The 20895-nt window shown below is 37.0% G+C and overlaps 1 protein-coding gene and 1 long non-coding RNA gene across 10 annotated transcripts in view; both read left to right on the forward strand.

The window, feature by feature from the left end:
- Window positions 1-20895, forward strand: part of RBMS3 (RNA binding motif single stranded interacting protein 3) — a 1467317-nt gene that overhangs the window by 819126 nt on the left and 627296 nt on the right. The window lies entirely within an intron of this gene.
- Window positions 136-20895, forward strand: part of LOC110742463 — a 29713-nt gene continuing 8953 nt past the window's right edge. Inside the window, exon 1 of the long non-coding RNA XR_002520197.2 lies at window positions 136-5452. This is a non-coding gene — a long non-coding RNA (uncharacterized LOC110742463). The remainder of the gene's footprint in view (window positions 5453-20895) is intronic.

Here is a 20895-nt window from a genome sequence, read left to right on the forward strand (position 1 = left end):
GGCAGCAGTGCATGGAAACTCCTCTTTTTAAAACTATCAGATCTCATGATACTCACTATCACGAGAGCAGCACAGGAAAGACCTGTCCCCATGATTCAATTGCCTCCCACCAGGTCCCTCCCACGACAAGTGGGGATTCAAGATGAGATTTTAGTGGGGACACAGCCAAACCATATCAACCTCATTGACTGAACAAGTATTTGCTGAATATACTGTATACCAGGTATCAAGCTGGTTATGAGATTTATCAGTGAAGACCACAGAGCCTGCCTTGATCCGCATTGAGGTAGACAAACAACACATTAATAAATCATTTCAGTCTGTGATCAGAACTGTAAAGGAAATAAGCAAGGGGTGGGAATAGAAAATAATGAGGAAGACTTAATTTAGTCAGCATAGTCAGGAAGGACACGCTTAAAAAATGGCCTTTCAACTGAAACCTGAAGAAATAGAATGAATTTGCTTTGCAGAAACACAGAGGGAGGACATTTCGGACAGGGGGAAAGAGGAAGAGTATGGGGACTTGCAAGAAGAGAAAAGGAGTAGGAAAATGTGGGGCTTTTACGAAGTTTAAAATGAATAGTGGGTACTATATTATTCAAGGCCTTTCAGCCAGGTTAAAGAATAAAGAATAGTAAGAATCTAGTAGGTATTTAGTAGGGGAATCATACACATACACGTACATCTGCAATACTGTTATAAAAATTACAGGATATTTCTTAAAAATTTCTTAAAAATATCCTGTAATTTTTATAACATGTTAGCTTATTATAAATATGGTTATTGGCATGACAAAGAATGCCAATATTTTCTACTGTCTTTTATATGCTGCTCTACATATTTTGATATATACTAGTTACAAAGCCAGCCATATAAGTTAAAGTGACATAATTGTAAAAAATCTAAATCGTAATGCTTATAATGTGCTTGGTATTGTTCTAATTGTGGTAAGTTGCATTGCATGTGTTACCTAATTTTAATTCTCACAACAAGCCTGTGACATAAGTATTGTTTTGTTACCATTTCACAGATAAGGAAACTGAGTCGTAGAGGGATTAAGTAAATTGCCATGTCACACACATTTGTAAGTAAGGGATGGAGCCAGGATTAGGGCAGGTCAGTAAGGCTCAAATCCCATAGTCAAAATCAGTGGTACTCAAAGTGTAGTCCACAGATTGATGCCAATTTGTGAATTATTTGTCACTAGTCTATGATAAATACAGAAATTGGAAGTAAATGTGTGATGATTGGCCTTGTCCTATTGAACAAGTATAGACCACTTTGAGTATAGTGTGGAATTGCACGTGATGTGAACTGCATATAAGTCAGGAACTGTAGGAACACATTTCCGTTCATGATGGATTGGAGATAAATGGTCCTTCACCTCAGATAATTCAAAAGTAATGCTCTAACCTACATGTTGTGCCACCATAGATGAAATAAGGTGTTAAATCTTCTCTCCTGTGTCTCTTGATACTCCATATGATACATCTTGTGCAAAAAGTGCCATTTGTAATTTGCCTTGTGGAATTCATTTTATTTTCTTTTTCTCATCTCTTGGACCTATGAGGAAATGAATATGAGAGAAAGATCCAGAAAGGGGAGAGGTCATATGACCTCCTACTCTCCACTGGCAGTAACAAGTAGTAGTTTGGGTTCCATAGTATGATAGTCACTTTCCTGCAATCATTCTGCAATACCTCTGGAAATTGTGAGCCTATGAGAGAAGCAAGAAAGTGTTAAGTGCTAAATACTTATCAACATCCTAGCTGGTCAAGTGGTCCAGAAAATTTGAGCATAGTGTTAATTGGACCAATGATATGTGCTACCTTTTTTTTCTACTGAGGTAATAACATACTCTTCTAGCTGTAACCTACCAGCTTACAGAAATGGGGTTGGTTTTGAGGTTTGGGTAGATCCCTGTAATCTTATAACCCTGAAGTAGGGGTTGGGGAGTGCTGAAGAGAGTTTCACAGTGCCATCTTTGTATGTAAAAATGGCTCAATTATCCTCAAGTGAAGAAATAATGTAAAAAGACCAGAAGTAGTGCTTTTTCTACCATTTTGCAGAAAATTAGTGTCAGCAGCACATTATTCAGAAATCTTTATCTTTTAATTTAATATGCTAACCCTTAACATATCTGCCTCTGCCCTGTTGCTCTAACTTGAGACGTTGATTTTGTTCCCTTAGCTAATGACTCTCTCTGGGTCAGACATCACATATGTGGCACCTGGGTGGAAGTGATGAGTTCATTTTTGTCTTTTTTTTATTGTTACTAACATCACCTCATGTGTTTGGTATTGTGTGTTGGCTGTCGAACCAGATTCCTCTTCCTTTCCTGAAAGAAAACAGGGCCTAGCACAGGAACAGTTTCTATCTTTCTTTCCTTCCCTGTCTATCTCTTTCTTTCTTCCTTAACTGGGGAATTAGGAAACTTCTGATGAAAAAGCAGTATCATAGTTTTGAGTAAATATTGTGAGTAGACGGGCATTTCCTTGCAGTTTTGAATAGAATCATACCCCTAATAAGGACATTCTGTAGGCTTATAATTCGCACAAAGTCCAGATGTTTCTATAAACAAGGCACACATGGGGGTAAAATGTGGAATTTTTGAAAGACGTTTAGTTCCCATGTTGTCTTAGTCAAAAACAATGAAAATTTCATTTCCAGTTAACTAGCAATTACCTTCAGTAGAAGATGAACATCTTCCTTGGGGAGTTTGCTTCATGGATAGTGAATGGAAACAGACAGCAGTTATTCTGCAGCACACAATGGCATGAATGCTCCCACATATATAATATGTATATGTAAAAGCATGGAATTGTACAGTATTGATTTCTTCCTCCACACTTACTACTTCCTGCCTCTTTGGTGTTGCAAGCTTTTGTCTGTTGTTTTAGTATTTAAATTGCCTCACTTAAGAAATGTGCCCATTATGTATGGGGGAGAGGAAGGGTTTCATGAAAACAAATGCTCTGAAGTATTTGAAATTCTTCTATGAGCACCAAAGCACTGAAACTCACACTGCTGTGTTCACCAAAGTCCTAAAAGCAACACGTTGTTTTGACTTTAAGAAACAGTAACGAAATTATAAAGTCATCTAACATCTTTCCAATTTTAACATAGACTCTAAATATGTACCAATTCAGTATTTATTTTTTCATTTATATATCCGTCCTATACTACCACCGCTTAAACTAACACAAAGTTGTTCTTTACAGTTTTAATATAGAATCCAGAGATGACATCCTGGATTTATTTTTTCTCCTGTTTCTTTTTATAACCCTATTTAAGCAAATTAACAATATCTGGGTTGATTAATGAAAAAGCCGCACATACTCATAGGCTCATCTGTATGTACATATTATGAATGACCCCTCTGATCAGGAAATCAAACAGCAAAATGAGAAAACCTGTTCGCTTGTTCAGTGGGTCAGGTGCAACTCTCAAAGAGAATGGCTTGGGGAACTATACACTTCACCTGTGCTCTGGCCTGTCCAGCCCCACAAGCAGCCTCTAAGGCAGCAAGGTCATAGATGATATAGTCTGTTAAAATAACAATGCCTTTTATTTTTAGGGCACTACTTATATTGGGAAAATGATCTTTTCCAAGATAGCAATTACCAATGTGAATCCATAAATAAGTTAAAAATTACGTTTTTTCATCATAAGAATTGACACTTGAGTGGAAATACTCCTCTGATGAGACTAGCTTGGTTTTCTCTCACCACTTGTCTTTGTACGAAGAGTTACAATGCAGAACTGTCCTTTTTGATTTTGCCACTGACATTGAATGCAAATATTTTGGCTGTCAGTCTTTCCTGATGCTACTTATCCCTTGAAGATGGGGAAAAAACTGAAGAAAGTTATTTCTGTAATCTTAGTATTTCTTTCATGACACTTGTGCATTGATTTGCAAAGAAGGGTAAACAAATCAATGCAGATGGCTAGTTAAGTTTACTGTGGTTCAGACTCAAATTGTTGTATGTGGATGTACACTTGGAGCCAAGGAATAGGGATATATTGTTAGCGTAAAATATCCAGTTCCATACTAACTTATGAACCCTTTTAGGTCATTCATCTCTTTCAACTTCATTTCCTGTCACTTCACTTAGTACCTGGCAATGTATTGTATTGTGGTATCTAAGAAAATGTGTGCTCTGGACTGTGACTATCCAGGTTCAAATTTTTGCTCTTCTACTTACTAACAATATGATCCTGGATCATAAGTTTTCAGTGACCATAAATTTTCAGTGTCTTTAGCTGTAAATTGTGGGCAATACTGTTTTATTTAACTCATAGAATTATTATAAAGATTGAAAAGGCAAAGTGTAAAGTACTCAGCCCATAGTGAGCAAACAGTATAAGTTAACTATACAATAAGTCTTTACTCACCAAATTTTGAAATAAACTGTTACCTGAGGTGGTTGGTAATTATGAAATTATAATGGAAGAGAGCTGGGCACAGTGGCTTGGCTAGGCATTTTGGGCAACCAAGCAAGGTAGATTGTTTTAGCCCTGGAGTTCAAGACCAGCTGGGGCAACATGGTGAAATCACATATCTACAAAAAATACAAAAATTAGCCAGGCATGGTGAGCTGTGCCCATCGTCTCAACTAATAGGGAGGCTGAAGTGGGAGGATCTCTTGAACCCGGGAGGTCGAGGCTACTGTAAGCCGTGATCACACCACTACACCCCAGCCTGGGCATCAGAGTGAGATTCTGTCTCAGGAAAAAAAAAAAAAAAGAAAGAAAAGAAAAGAAATTATAATGGAAGAGAATCTGAACCTGAAGATGGAATTCTAACCTTGCTTAAGAAGTAAAGCATATACACCAAAAAAATAAATAATAATAAGCCAGAAAGACTCCAGACATAGGAAATAACATCTGACAGAATTTGAAAAAGAGTAGTGCAGTGAAATAGAGGCCCACAGCTCCTCTTTTCTGGTCTAAAACATTTTATTGAACTACCTGTGTCATAAAACAGGGAGAGAAGTTTTGCTACCGATAATGATCATTCAATGCCTTAACTATATTAATATAGCAAGTGTGACTCAAGGATGTCTGGAGTCAAAATAAAAAGGTCTGAGAAGAGACATGAGTGTTTCAGAGGTTTAGAGCTGTGAAGCCAATAAGTGGTTTCCGGCCTTCCCAGGCCACTCTGCATAAAGCATCCTCGCTCTCTGAGGGCCTCTGACATTCCTCAGTGTTGTGAGCGGGGAAGAGAAAAATGCTTTTTAGTTGGCTCAGATTACCTTGTTCCGGTTAAATGAAAAAGTATTAACGTACGTTTCTTGTCACCACAATTCCAGCTGTCCCAGTCAGTGCTTTTGGAGCAGAGATGTATGATCTTATAACTCCTGAGGTTAAAAACGAAATGTGTTGCTGAGCAAACCTCCTCATCTTTGACACCCTGTTTCCTGGCTGTTGCATGTGACAGGAAGGTAAAAAGGTAAAGACTAAACAATAGATACTCCTCAGTGAGTGGTTAGTCCAACATTACGTGATGGTATCTAGTATTTGCCGTTCTGAAAGATGATCAGAAAGCAAACCCCTTAAAGAGAAAACTTAAGCAGATTTGTTTTGGCAGGCTATTCTGGAGCACATGTTAAAGTGACCACAGTTGTTTTTAATGCCCAGCAGACCTTCACAACTAATCCTATTACCACAGGACTCCCAGGACTGTCTGGTTAGCACTCAGGCTCTAATCCTCACAGATTTGTCCACTCCTTTTTCTGACCCCACAACCAATCCCTTCCCTTGGGCTCTCTGGAACTCAGTCATACACAAAATCTCCTTGATCCTCAAATTTTCCTGAATTTCTTGGTTTCACTTTTTCACTCAAATTCAAACTTGGATACCCCAGAAGACACTACTTCCTCTAAGCCACCTCAAATTGGGGGAGTATACCTGCTGATGCCAATGGGCCTTCATTATTGTAGTTTCAGATCATTCTCATTCCATCTTCTGTGCAACCCTCCTCTATGAGTCTCGTGGGTCTTCAGACTATGTCACTCATTACCTCTCCTTTCTTCATTCACTGTATCCTGTACTGACCTTGTCATATTCTTGGAAATTTTTACATCGTGGCCTCTCCATTCTTTGACTTCTTCTCCTCCATTGATTTTATTCATATTCTACCTCAGTCACACATGCAATGGACATATCCTAGACTCTCTCATTACCAAGTACTAAAACCCTTCATAATTCCTATCTCAGGCATCTTACTTTTGGGTCATTTGTTCCTGTTTTAGCAGCTCAACACTTTGACCATTCTGATACCAACACTTTTTTTAAAAAAATCTCATTATGAACTATTGCATCTATTAGTTTTTCTTTGTTGCTAATTTTCCTCATGTCCCAGCATCTCTCTATACTCTGCTTAGATTTCGTGAAAAGCCATTATTTCATGAAGAACCATTCCAAACTACCAATGTCTGTATCCTTATACCCTTCCTTATATAAACTCCATTGTCCCTCTCTCTCCTTCCTTTGAAAGACTCTAGTAAAATACTAATTCTGGTATATCCAATTGACTTTTGTTTTATCTGTATGTACACACCTGAACAGAGCTGGAGAAAAGCACTCTATCCTGCCTAACAGTCTCATTTTAACAGCATGACCATTCACTCACCTTAAGTGGGTTCTCGGTGCTGCCGCACAACCTATTACATTTTTATAGTCTGTTTATTCTCCCACTCCATAATGATGACTATTTTGTACATTTTCTCTCCTTTCTACTCCTCAATAATTATTCCAGCTGATAACTTTACTATTTCATTAAAAACAGAGAATCAGTGGAAAGAGAACTTCAAAACAATCTCACTATAACACCTCCCAACCCTTCCATACTACCAACATCTATATCCTGATACTCTTCTTTCTTTCATGTTGCTGTGGATGAATCATAAGTGTCCTTCCTAGCAAAGGTCATCTCTTCTACTCGTGCACTGAATCACATACCTCTTCCCTATACAGAGCAGTAATTGTTACTCTCCTGAAACATCACTTATTTTTTTTTCCTTTTCAACTGAGTTATTTCTACCAGCATACAAACATGCTGCAATGCTTCCCATCTTAAGAGAAAAAAAGCTCTTGGCTCCATTTCATTTTCAGTGACTGCCTAATCTCTGCCCCATTTTAAAGCAAACTCAATAAACAAGAAGTCTCTACTCACTATTTCCACTTCCATTCTTCCTGTTCTCTCCTAAAGCCACTTCAATCATGTGTTCATGTCCACTACTCCAGCAAAATGATTTTTGTTAACGTCAACAAAGATCTTTATGTTGCCAGATCCAATGGACCGATTCCCATTTTTCATTTTACTTCAAAATCTTGGTAATATTTGATACCCTTGATCAACTCTTCTTTCTTAAAACTTGGATTGCGAGACACTCTTCTTTTGTGTCCCTCATTGCTTACCAGTTACCCCTTCTCAATCTTGTCGGCTTGCTTTGCCTTATTTCAATGTGGTAGGGGATTCTGGCTCTCAGTCCTTGGATCTCTGGATGTCTTTATCTTCACTCATTTCTTTTAGGAGCATATATAAATTTGCTTCTTTAGATATCATCTATGTCATGATGATTCTCAAATTTGTATCACTATAGTTGACTTCTCACCTAAACTCCGGACTTATAAAAAACTGAAAACTGCATTTTCATTTTGGATGTTAAATAGGAATTCCGAAGTTAACATGTTCAAAGCAAGTCATTATTTTCCCCAAACCTGCTTTACTTTTGGTCTTTACAATCACAAAGAAGAAACAACTCTATCCTTTTCACTGATTTAGCTAAAAGTTTGATTGTCCCCTTTTTTCTCACTTGTCACATAGAATTTGTCAGCAAATATCAATGGCTCTACTTGACCATTTCTCACATTTCCATCTCTATAATCCTGACCCAAACCTACATAATTGCCTGCCTGTAGTATGGCAATACATTTTTAACTGCTAAACCTGCTTATATCCCTTCCTCACTACAATCTGTTCTCCAACCTGCAGCCAGAGTAAACGTTTATATATATATATATGTGACCAGGCGCAGTGGCTCATGCCCATAATCCCAGCACTTTGGGAAGCCAAGGTGGGCAGATCACAAAGTCAGGAGATCAAGACCACCCTGGGTAACACGGTGAAACCTCGTCACTACTAAAATTACAGAAAAATAAAAATAATAAAATAAAATATAAATTCATGCCATGTTTTTCTGCCATGAACCTTCCAAAAGTTTTGCATCTCATTCAAAGTAAAAAAAGAAACTGTTATAAATATCCACACAACCTTGCTTCTCTTCTGTGTTACCTTCTTCTCTCCTAATTTACTGCATTCTAACAGTGCTGATCTCTTGCCTATTTCTTAGGCTAAGAAAACCCAAACATTTTTCCTACCAGTCTCACCCTCATTTATCTGTTTGGTTTATTTATTCAGGTCTCTGATGAAATGTAACTCCATCAGAAATAACTTCCCTAACCCAACTGTCTACACACACACACACACACACACACACACACACACGTATGTATGTATATTAAAAAATACATGTGTATCACCACTCCCTTTACCCCTAGCTTTTCATATACCTTTACCTGCTTTATTTATCTCCATATTCTAAAATCACTCAAGATAGAGAAATAAATGGCTTGCTTGTTGTCTGACTCTGTGTAATAGAATATCAGCTTCAGAAAAGTATAAACTTTTGTGTGTTTTATTCATTGCCAGATTTTTAGCACCTAGAAGAGTCCATGAGATATAGTAGATGCCCCATAAATATTTGGTGCATGTATAACTCACTGAATAAAGGTGTATGAGCTTAGATTTGACTGTTTATCTTTTTTTTATCACTGCAGTGTGAAACCCAAGTTTGGTTTCCAGGAAGGCCAAGTTAAAGAAACAGTGTAATTAGAGTGTTAGAGAATTTGGCATTGAGTAAACACCACTTTGCCCCCCGCCGCCAATCTGTGCACTGGCAAAATTTTTCTGTTGAAATAAGATACTACTATTTTCTTACAGAAAGAACTTGCAGACCTCATGTCTCCCTCCCATTTATGTAGACACACCGTCAGGCAGTTTAGCTCAGTATCAATCTGAGAATTTGAGAGGAATCCTCTCTTGATTTTTTTAAATTTAAAAGTTTTATTTAATTGAATCCTTTTGGAGAATTATCCTACCTTAGGAAAAATAGTGAAGACGTAACAGCAGAATCAGTTTGGTGCTCCCTTTAGACAAGCAAAAAATACAAGTGTACAGAAGATCTGACTCTCACTGTCTTCTCTTCCCCTCTGACTGCCCAGGGATATCTCTGAGCCATGGGTTCTCATTTTTCTTCTTTGCCATTAGTTTGGCTTTTTTATTTTCTCTGTTAAAGCACTCCACCCTTGAGATTGCTGTAACAGTGATCTCAACCTCTGATAAGACAAGTTTATAAACTTAATGAGGAAAAAATGGGAAAAAAAGGTTACTCTTCTGTTGCAGAACTGCACTTGGCTTTATGTTTGCTGACTGTTCACCGGCATTAGGGTACCTGAACAAGTGTTTTATCACAGAGAATGAACAGTTGAAGGATGTTCACAACGCATCGAAGATCCTTAGGCATAATTTTTATGTGAACTGGGCATCCTTAAATACATTCTGACTCCATGATCAGATTACCAGGCACTGCAGGTCACACTCACTATCTTGATTCAGCATCTCCCATCTGGCCGTAGTTGAATTTTACATTGAGTTGGATGGTGATAAATACTCTTAGCCAAAGTATCTTCATTGCTTCTGAAGTTCTCTGTGGTGATAAACACTGGCTGGAACTAGGGAAGTTGGCCCCAAATAAAACAATAGCAATAATCCCCAGACTGCTTGAGTAGTGGCAGTCTTTATTCTTGTTCACTAAATGGAAGTTGTAGTTTAGTTTTATTTCTCTCATGAGGCTCTGCTGTTTGAGCACTCAGCTTGGGGGCCATTGAGTGCTTATTAGTGGTAGCTCCAGAATTGCTTCATAGGGGTAGAAATAGGGAACAGGAGGGCTCCTGGTGGGTGGAAGGAAGGGTAAGGGACTGCTACTGAAAGTGGTCATTATGCTTTATTTGGATTTTATATTTGTTTGTGATGACTTTGGTAGGGATTGATAGGCAGTGCATGTGCTGATGGAGATAAAAGAGGCTCTAAAAGACCCCTCGTACAAAACCCCTTGATATCACTCCTGTGAAAAAAATAAAGTTTTGATTTTTGTTTGCATGGCTTTTATCGAATTCCATTTTGAATGAGTAACAAAGCTATGGGAGACTTTTTAAACTCTTTTGAAAATTGAAGATTGTAGGAATCCCCCTAGACAGCTTGGGGATTTCCAAATTCAAGATGAAATGTTATTGTTCTAAAATAAATAGATTTCGGAAATGTGGTTTTGACATTGTATTTACCAAAAAAAGTTCCATTGCTACATATTTAAAGAGATATTTTATTATTTAAAAAAGTCAAATAAGCTGGGAAGGCCCTGCCTATTAATGCATTTCATTAAATCTAAGATGCTTTTGATTATAATGTAACCTGTTTTAATGTACTGCTAAGAAAAAAATCTGCCAATTAGCCTCCGCTTCAACTATAAGAAGCATCTCCATATCAAAGTTTATTTGTAAAAAAATGAAAAGACATGCCTTTGAATTTATGAAATATAATATATACAACCTTTCTGGAGAGCCCCGTGGTTGATTAGTATATCTTCGGTTTTGAGAAATACCGCGGTAAAAATATCTGCTAAGATTTCTTTATACTAGCATTTTCCAAACCACCTGATTAGCATTTGAGTTGTTATCACACCTCTCTGCCTCATAACATTTGTTAGAATTTCTTTGGCTCTTTCACTGCCAAGTTGCCTTATTGTGAGGAGGCATTGAAAATTGGGATTCGCGCATAACTCACTGCCATGCCCAACGAAGGCATTGCTGCTGGAGGCGTAGTGGACACTAACGCTGCTTTACAAGAGGAGCTGAAGACCAGCCTCATCCATGACAGCTACCATGGGGAATTTGTAAAGTAGTTACAGTCTTAGACAAAATCCACGCCCATCTCTGTGTGTTTACATTCAACTATGAGCTTTGTATGTCAAGTTGGTGGAGGCCCTTTGTGTTGAACACCAAATCAACCTAATTAAGATTGATGACACCAAGAGACTAGAAATCAACAGAGGGGGAAAACCCCACAAAATGGTTGATTGCAGTTGTGTAGTAGTTAAGGTCTATGGCAAAGAATCTCAGGCCAACCATGTCATTAAAGAGTGCTTCAAAGCCAGAAATGAACAAATAAAATATTGGCTCAAAAAAATTGTTTGAAAATAACATGGAATATTGTCCAATACAAGCATGGCAAAAGCAAGTTATCTATTGAAAGATTTGAAGAAATTCTGAGAAAGAAAAGAAATAAAAGACAAACTTGAAAGAAAATAGATGGAGCAAGCCAGGTAGAACAACTGTTAAGAATCCAGAAAAAAACAAAAATCAAAGTAACTATTCTAAACAAGCTATCAAATTTGTGTGAGAAACTATGACTTCACTGAGAAGAGTTCAATTAGAAAAATGGTAGAAAGGAGATTAAGACTTTGGTGAGAGTTTATGAAGAGTGACACAATTGAAAAAGCTATTATCGTTATTAATACAGTCTTAGCTGTAAGCATATACCTTTTCCTAGAATGCTATTTCAATCTGACACCAGACGACAACCAAAATTATATTTGCATAAGTCATATGGGAAGGGTTGGGGGAGGGAGAGATGTGGCTCATCCTTGGGAAAAGATGTTCATGTCAACTTTGCAGTCTCTACTGTCTTATCTGTAAATTAGGGATGAGCAAATTTGAACAAGATATTTAGTTTTACAAAAATAGTCATGCATATTATATAAAAATATGATTATTTTTGTAAAACTACAGAAATGGAAATCGATGACATGCAACTCATTGACAACTAAATGAGTTGTATGAGATTGATTTTTAACATAATAGAGGAATTATAGCCATGATAAATAAAGTTAAATTAAGAAAACGTAGAGGCCAGGCATGATGGCTCACACCTGTAATCTCAGCACTTTGGGAGGCTGAGGAGGGTGCATCACTTGAGGTCAGGAGTTCAAGACCAACTTGGGGAAGATGGTGAAACCCCATCTCTATTAAAAATACAAAACTTAGCCAGGCATGGTGGCACAAACCTGTAGTTGCAGCTACTTGAGAGGCTGAGTCATGAGAATCACTTGAACCCGGGAGGCGGAGGCTGCAGTGAGCCGAGATCGTGCCACTGCACTCCAGCCTGGGTGACAGAGCGAGTTCCTGTGTAAAAGAGAAAAAGAAAAAGAAAACGTAGAGAAAAATAAAAGGTAAGATCTATTGCCAAATATATGTAAAACATATACAAACCAAATGAATATGTGCATGATACTACCTGAAATAATCTTATTTTTTGGTTACTTGTTTATTCCATCTCATCCACCTGGAAAATATCACTCATGAGTGGAGACTTTCTTTTATTCATCACTGTATCCCAGCTCTTATGGTTAGTTCCTGGAATACAGAAGTCATTCAGTAAATATTTATAAAATATTTGCAAAGTAAATGAATACAGTAATGACATATAATTTAACCCCACCATTTACTATTTATTATAATCTGATACTGTGTCCTCCTTAAAGCTTTTAAACCTTTGCTTAGTAGATAACATTTTTCTTTGGAATTTTTTAAAATCACAAATAACAAAATATTTTAAACTGCAAACCGTGACTCTATAGTGGAGAGAATGTTACACACACAGACATACACACACACACATATGCACACACACACATATAAATTGCCTTAATATGTTTGGTCACAGTTATACATCCATGATGGTAAGGATGACAGAAGAGAATCTACTGCTATGTTGGGTCAGGTGAAAAGAGATCATGCCAGTCACTTCACTGCAGTTGCCCTTTGCCACATTACAAAATGGCTTAGTGTCTGCAGAAAAAAAAAAAAAAAAAAATGAAGACTTATCTTCTCCCCATTATAATTTTTCATCTAAAGGTCAGGGTCAGATTCACCCTGCTGAATGTTTTTCCCTCCTTTTTGTGAAAGAGCCACTATTTCCACAGGTTGCTTTAACAATGAGTAAACTTTTGTTGGTTTATGTGTGAAAACTACACTTCAGAGGTGAAGTTACATCTTTGAAAGTCAGTGGGGATGAAACAATGTCTCGGCAGCCCAAGGATATGACCCATGTTGTTTTCTATCGTAAGTTGAAATTTAAACTTCCAAAATGTTTTTATATGTGAATATGTACAAAGGACTATATTAAACTTTCTGTTACTTCACATTCTAATACTGCCTCCGAAAAAGTAAATCTTTTAAAAGGTTTTATTTGAGTGTTTTTCTTCTTTCTTACAAAACCAGAAAGTTGATTTAAAATTTCATGTATTTCAGTGACAATCTTCAAGGCAATCTGGTCTGCTTTATTTTGTAGCATCACGGTGTTTGTACTTAACTATTAGCAGAACATAACCTTTTCTATGACTTGTAATATAATGTACTGTGTGGACTTACGATGGATAGAGCCCATCTCTATGTGTGTATAGTCACTCATTCAACATTATAAGGTCCACTCTGTGACCCAGAAACTATTTTAGATTCTGCGAATTAAAAAATGCATGGGACTACGCTCCAGGAACTCATGGTCCAGGATATAACAATATGCAAATAAATACAGCATAATGTATTCAAGAAAAGCAACTAGCCTTTTGAAATTTTTGTAAATACAGTACAATGTTGAAGAATTAAAGAATCTGGCAGAGATGGCTTAAGAGGTGTATATTCCAAATTGTATGCACACACACACACACACACACACACACACACACACAATTAATTTAATTATTCAATGGAAAAACATCAGAAGGAGAAAATAAGGGCTAGTGGATGATGAACTACCCTGATGCCACTTAATAGTATCATATTCAGCAAAACTAGGTTTATCACATAGGACAACACTCCACTGATTCTATTAAAATGTAAGTCAGGTTATGTGACTCCTGTGCCCCAAACCATTTAAAAATTCCCCGAAGTCCTCACAGTGGCCTCTAAGGCCCTCTGTGATCTTTCCAGGCGCCCCCCTCCCCCCCAGTTCTTTGATTGCCTCTCTTGTTACTTTTCTGGCTCAGACTGCTTCAGCCACAGTGGCTTCTTTGCCGGTCCTCAAATTTGGCCTTGCTTCAACTCTTTTGCACTCTGCATTCCCCGTGTTGGGAATGCTCTTTCCACGCATAGCCACACCTCCTTCCAGACTTTGTTTAAAATTTCAATGGAGTCTGCTCTGGCCACCCCACTTAAATTTACAAACTGCCTGTCTGGTACCTTTCAGCAATGCCACCTCCCAATCTCCCAGTATTACTCTGTTTAGTTTTATGTATGCTGGGTTGGGGGGTTAATCTGTAAAGAAGAATACATGATCTGTTCAAATCCTCATTACCGCTTTCTTATCTGAATGTGAAAAGCATCAGGAGCCATTTATCAACGTATCCCACTCTTCTCCCTTGATAGCCATTTTCTACCGTAAGTTTTTTCTAGCCACCATTGGAAGTAACCTACAGCAAACTTCTGGAATTAGGTATTAGCTTGTCAACTGACAATACCCACATGGATGTGCATCTGAAATTTGTGTGTGAGTGCGTTTTATGTATGTGTTTGTAAAACGGCATGTAGGGTATGGGAAAAACACTGGGTCAGTGGTCATAAGAAATACTTAGGGTCAAATCTCCATCTGTAACATGGGGGTAATTCCTATTCTAGCTAACGCACAGAATTTCTATTAGATAAAAATGAGTTAGTATAACACCTTATATTTTTATAAAATGTTCCACTTTCAAAAGCAATAAGCAAGTAACCATTGTTTTCAAGTGAATCATTGTCTTAATTTTCTCAAAAACATTGTTGGCATTCTTTTAATGGTTAAATTAAAAACAAAGACATGTTTCAGGTATTAATGGTAAAATTTAGATTCAGAGAAGGTCAGTGACTTATCTGTGAGCAAACTGCTACTAAGTAATAAAGGGTTCTCGGTTGGTGTTGAGTGTGTTTCCTGCTCCAACTTTCCTTCCCACATAAATAATGAGACACATAATGGGGTAAATATGGATGGAGGCTGGAATTATTGGAAATCAAAGTAAAAAAATATCCATGGACGTTAACTCTAGGGAAGAAAGTTTGATGAGGAGCAAGATATTTGCATAGTCTTGAGACATCTCTTCATAAATTGCTTTTTAGTTGCAAGCTGAAAGATTGTAACTATACAATGGAAACATTAGATAACAATGTGACCAGATGATGAACATCATCATTGAGGCCCAGGTGGATATCATGTGCCTATGGGTGTGATTCTCTGAGAAGGGCACAATATAACTTATGTATGTTCCAGCCAGGGACAATGCATAATCTCAATTTAATTACAAAGAAACATTAGATAAATTCAAAATAAAGAGCATTCTTAAATTTAAAAAAAGCCTATATTCTTAAAAAATGTCAATATCACAAAAGACAAAAAAAAAAAAAAGAAAACAACCACAGATATGTTCCAGGTTAAAGGAGACAAAAGAGACATAACAATTAAATGCGCTGTAACTGGATGCTGTATGGCAAGATGGAAAATGCTGTTATCATTATGGGATTACATGGCAAAATTGGAGTGATAATTCTAGATTATTGTATCAATGTTAGATTTACTGATACTGATAACTGTACTATAGTCATATAAGTGAATATCCTTATTCCTGGAAAACTCATGCTGAAGTTATTAGGGATAAAGAACCATGATTTAACCAATTTTACTCTTGGACGGTTCAGGAAAAAAAAAAAAAAGTTTTTAGATAGATGAACAAATAAATCTAAATCTAGACACAGCGGTACATTTTAAAGTAAATAGGGCAAAATGTTTTAGGTGAATCTAGAGAAAAGATATATTCTTGCATTTTCTTTGTACTATTTATGCAACCTTTCTCTGTTTGAAATTATTTCCAAATAAAATACTTTTAAGTATAACGAGGCACAGTAGTTGAGGCTTCAGTTTATTTGACTCATCTGAAAGAGTTTATTTTCTTTAGTAAATACCTAACTTAAAATCAGGCAGGGACGTTGTCTCCTGGGACGGTAAGATGTTTCGTGCATAAAAATAGCAATACAGAGGTGTTTGATATGATAATATTTTACTGCGTTTTCATTTTTTATTATTTATTATTAATGGAATGCAGTTGTCTTTGTAGCCTGCTGAGTGTTTAATAATGAAATTGTGCATCATTCATTTTCAAATGTCTGTGCCCCATATGTGTTAGGAACATGAATTCAATATGCATTTCAAATCATTTTATAAAGAGAGAACTACAGATAAAGTTAACCAACTGATTCTCTTTAAATGCATGTTTATATACACAATTTCCAGGTTGACATGGCAGATTAGGAGTTTGTGTGTTATATGTAAAGTACTTATTCATTGAGCTCCTAGATATATGGTTTTAGACATCTACTTAAGTCCTCATAGTATAGCATGGTTTAGGAATATGTTTCCTATAGTCCATGATTGAATTTATTCAGTTTCAAAAACTGATTATATTCTTCCTTAAAATTCCAAGATTTTTTATGTAAATTCACATCAATTAGTTCTTAAGTTATAATGGTCCGATGCCCCAAATTGGCCTTGGTTTTAAATGCTTACTGTGTTAAATGGTTTTCTCAACTTTTACCATTGTACTCAGTATGTTCAATATAATACCTATCCTTGGATAATTTAGAATGAGGAAGTGAGACTAGTTTTAACCCTAAAGAGAGGAACAGACCCCTAAGATAGCCATGTCCCAAAACTCTTCCCCCTCACATGTCCTTATTCTCCCATGATTTCCTATTATCCTTTTGTTCTTCAACTTGCTCTTCACTCCACCCCCTTACAACTCTTCTGTTCTAAACTCCTCTCTATTGTATTCTGGGATGAGATCTTACTATGTCACTCAGGCTGGATTCGAACTCCTGGGCTCAAGCAATCCACCTGCCTCAGCCTCCTGAATAGCTGGAACTATAGATGCATGTCACTGTGCATGGCTACATTTCTCTATTTTAGCCACAAGTGAGCTGCAGACAGGTGATTCTGTAACCATAGGGTCTTACTCTCCGATTAGTGACAGAATAAATAAAAGAGATGCTTCCATGATGAGCAAGTATTCAATCTATGATAAGGAAGGATATGAAAGAGATTACTTCTAAATCTCCTTATGGCCTTTGTGAAATTATACACATAGCTATTCTCAGTGCTGTTAGTGAATTTGCAGAATCTAGAACCCAGATTCCTTCTTTACAACTTAGTGGCTATATGAGCATCATCAATCAACCTCTTTGAGTCAAAGACTCCTCATCCATCATATAGAGGTAATGATCAGACTCATTCAGAGGACTCTTGAAGGGTGTAAAATATGTCTAACATGCTATTTATATTGTCATTTTGGCCAGCAGTGTTATTTCTTTAATTTCACTTTTAGGAGAGTTTACTTCTTCAACACCAAGACACTCTTTACAGATCCTTTTTGGCTAGGGAGCAGGATGGATACAATTTGTGTAAAGGAGCTTACGTACAAGTGAGGCAAATTCCTCTTCCTTTTTCTCTCTGGTCGTCAGGAAGGTCTCAAGGACCAGTGTCTCCTCAACTGCACATCCTAGAATCATGTGCCAGCTATTGGAGTAAATAAAATAATCTTTTAACTGATAATAAACAGATATTAGTTTGGCAAAAGTCAAATTTTTGTGTGTGTGATTTGAAAACTTCTGAATTAGAGATGAAAAGATCTTTCTCAGATCTTCCCTTTGGCAAAGTTGCAGCCAGAACACATGGTTATTGACCACCATAACTGTTGGTAACCAGGATGTATAGAAATGCTGTCAAGATGTCTTTGCAGTGAAATAGCGTTCTTAGTGCTTACACGATCCTTGTCATGTGCCGCAAGTGCCAAGTGATGCAAAAAATGTTTACATGCCATGAATAAAATGAAAAGTGTGAACCTCAACCAGCCTATTTTTATAGTGCATCTACATACAAGGGGACACTTACAAAGAAGATAATGTAATTTAGGCTCTGGGAACTCAGCTTTAAGAGGACAATTGGTTTTGGTTTTATGTGTTTTTTTCTTTTTCTTTTTTTTTTTTTTTTTTTTTTTTAGAACTTTCTGCTGTACATCTGGGAAATGCTTGTTGTGAGTGTGAATCACTCTGTAGCTCTCCTCAGCATTTCCATTTTGATATTTCCAGGCTGCCAGTGCTATGCAGTGTTTCTGGCTGAAGCTTTGAAAAATCATTTTTTCCTATCAAGCCTCTTCTCTACTTTAGCCCTGCCTCATTTTGCTTTCTTGCCTCTGAAAGTTTAACCTCCTTTCGTAAACTGCAGGGCATAATGACGTCAAACAAATAAAGTCCAAGTCTCAAACAGCTATGGCCCCACATGTGTGTATATATATACACACACACAAATATGCATAAATCCACACATCTATATATGTTTTCAACCCACAGGCTTATATCAGTAATAGTTTGGTGGCAAAGTACCTGAATTTCAAGGTGGATTTCAAAAATACATTTCTTCCATTTTGTTGACTTAGGTACAATGTAATTGAGCACTGTGATTAACAAATACAGACTCTTGGCTATAAGCAAGAGCAAATCTATCTATTAGGAGCTTGAAGAAATTGAGGTTTATTTGCCTTTTATAAAAGAAGGCTAAGACAAATACTTCAGGAATGAATTGCTACTGAAAAGTTGCAAACATCCATGGCACTTCAGCTTTAGCCTCATGGTCTCAAAATAGCTGCCGAACTTCTAGCATCATGGGCTGATTACATCAATGTCCTGAATTTTGCCCATGTTAAAGGCTTCAATAAAGCCAAAGGGGAACAAAAGCCAAGTGGCAGCTCAATCTATTACCTTGATTAGAAAAGTAAGATTTTTTTTAACCCAAGAGTATCTGCTCAGCCAATATTCAATTATGCCTTGTTGGCCAGAAGTGTCATAAAGCCACTCCTAGCTAAAGCACTGATAGGCAGGTAGAGAAGTAGAATGAAAGACAATGGCTACATCCGCAAACTAATTGTATTTGCCACAGATCCCAAGAGAATTATAGAAAATTGATTTTTTTGTTTGTTTGTTTTGCTTTATTTTAGAATGGTCAAGGGAAAAAAACTATAGGGATAAAATTCTATACATGTACAAGGTTGCTGAATTCAGGTTTCAAAGATATGGAGCAAAAGTATGACAAAGGTGTTGTAGATGCAGAAGCAGAAAGACTGGCACACCGAGCAGAATATTCAGCTAGAGGGGTAATAAATTGTTTACATGTCTACTTTCCAGCCCATCTGGGGAAAAAGACTTGATAAACCTATTGATACAATTAAATGATAACTGTATTTCATTCTGATATGAAGAGTTAAATTCAAGGCGTGTTTATGGACTGTCTACTGAGTTCAAAAGCACCGTGCTGACACCACAGACATTCTGACATATGTTACAATACGTCGGACCTAAGTGAAATAGGCCAGGCACAAAAGGACAAGTACCGTACAATTCCACTTACATGAGATGCCTAGAGTAGTCAAAATCATAGATACAAAAAGTAGAAGAGCAGGTAGTTACCAGAGGCTGGAAGGAGGGAGAAATGGGTGTAATTTAATGAGTAAAGAGTTGCAACTCAGGAGGATTAAAAGTTCTGGAGATGGATGGTGGTAGTGATTGTGCAACTGTGTGGATGCACTTAATGCTACTGAATTATTCATGTATTAGTGGCTGACATGGTAGATTTTATGTATATTCTACCAGAATAAAAAGCAAAGACAAGCAGAACAAAAGGGAGGTAGCTGCCATCAATTGGGAAAAGGACCTACTTATTCTTAAACCAGGTGGCATAATGAATAGGTGAAAATGGAAGATAGAAATGACTGTGGGGATCAACAAGTTGAAAGGATCTTATCTGATTAGCCAAATGGATCTTTATAGATGTTTTCAAGTTTTACAGGTGAAATGATTGGGGCGATGATGAGAAATATCAGGAACTCCATGACACTTCCAAGGAAGAATAAGTCCACTCCTTTGCCTGAGTTTGTAGGATAGATTGTAAACAGGAGAGTTGTGGACTAGAAAGTTGACTTTGGAGAATAAAAGAATATTGAGTTAAAAATGTAATTCATTGCAAAGTTGGAAACCATGGAAAGTTTTAGGGTAAGATCTTGATATAATCAATATTGCTGGGAACTTAATTAGTGAAGCAGTGCAAATAACGTGTGAGAGGGAGAGCAAGATACAATAACAGCTCTTGATTTTAACTGATGGTGTCCTATGGGATAAGATGAAGCAAAATTCCATATTGATTCAGGATTCAATCCAGTTTGCTAGGAGTGGTCCCATTTTCTCCCAATAGGCATACCTATTAAAAAGAAAGAGTTTCCAGAAATTTCCCTCATTTATTGTCAAATCGCTCACATTAATATTATTTAAAATTGTGTATTTTATGTTGGTACAAAGATATGTTTCAGTAAGATATCAAATCATAAATACAGTGAAGTTGTTTACCTCTACAAAAGAAACTTGAAATCTAACTAGGCTCTCCTGTGTTTACAGTCTCTGCGTTTACAACCTAACATTTCTCAGAAGGATGAAGAGTTTCAGGACAATATATACCTCTTCATCATGAGAAGATACTTAATGCCCTCACTAGTACAGAGCTACAGGAAGGGATGTTGCTTCTGCTGACTACTGCTTTCTTAAACCTAGGGCATGTTTTAAGAAGAAAAGTTATAGCTAGACTAGGTTGGTTTTTCATCTAAACAGTGCTAGTCACTTTGGTGTCATAAAGGAGCATAGGTATATAGAATG

The sequence above is a fragment of the Papio anubis genome, chromosome 2 (assembly GCF_008728515.1).
Source record: "Papio anubis isolate 15944 chromosome 2, Panubis1.0, whole genome shotgun sequence".
NCBI lineage: Eukaryota > Metazoa > Chordata > Mammalia > Primates > Cercopithecidae > Papio > Papio anubis.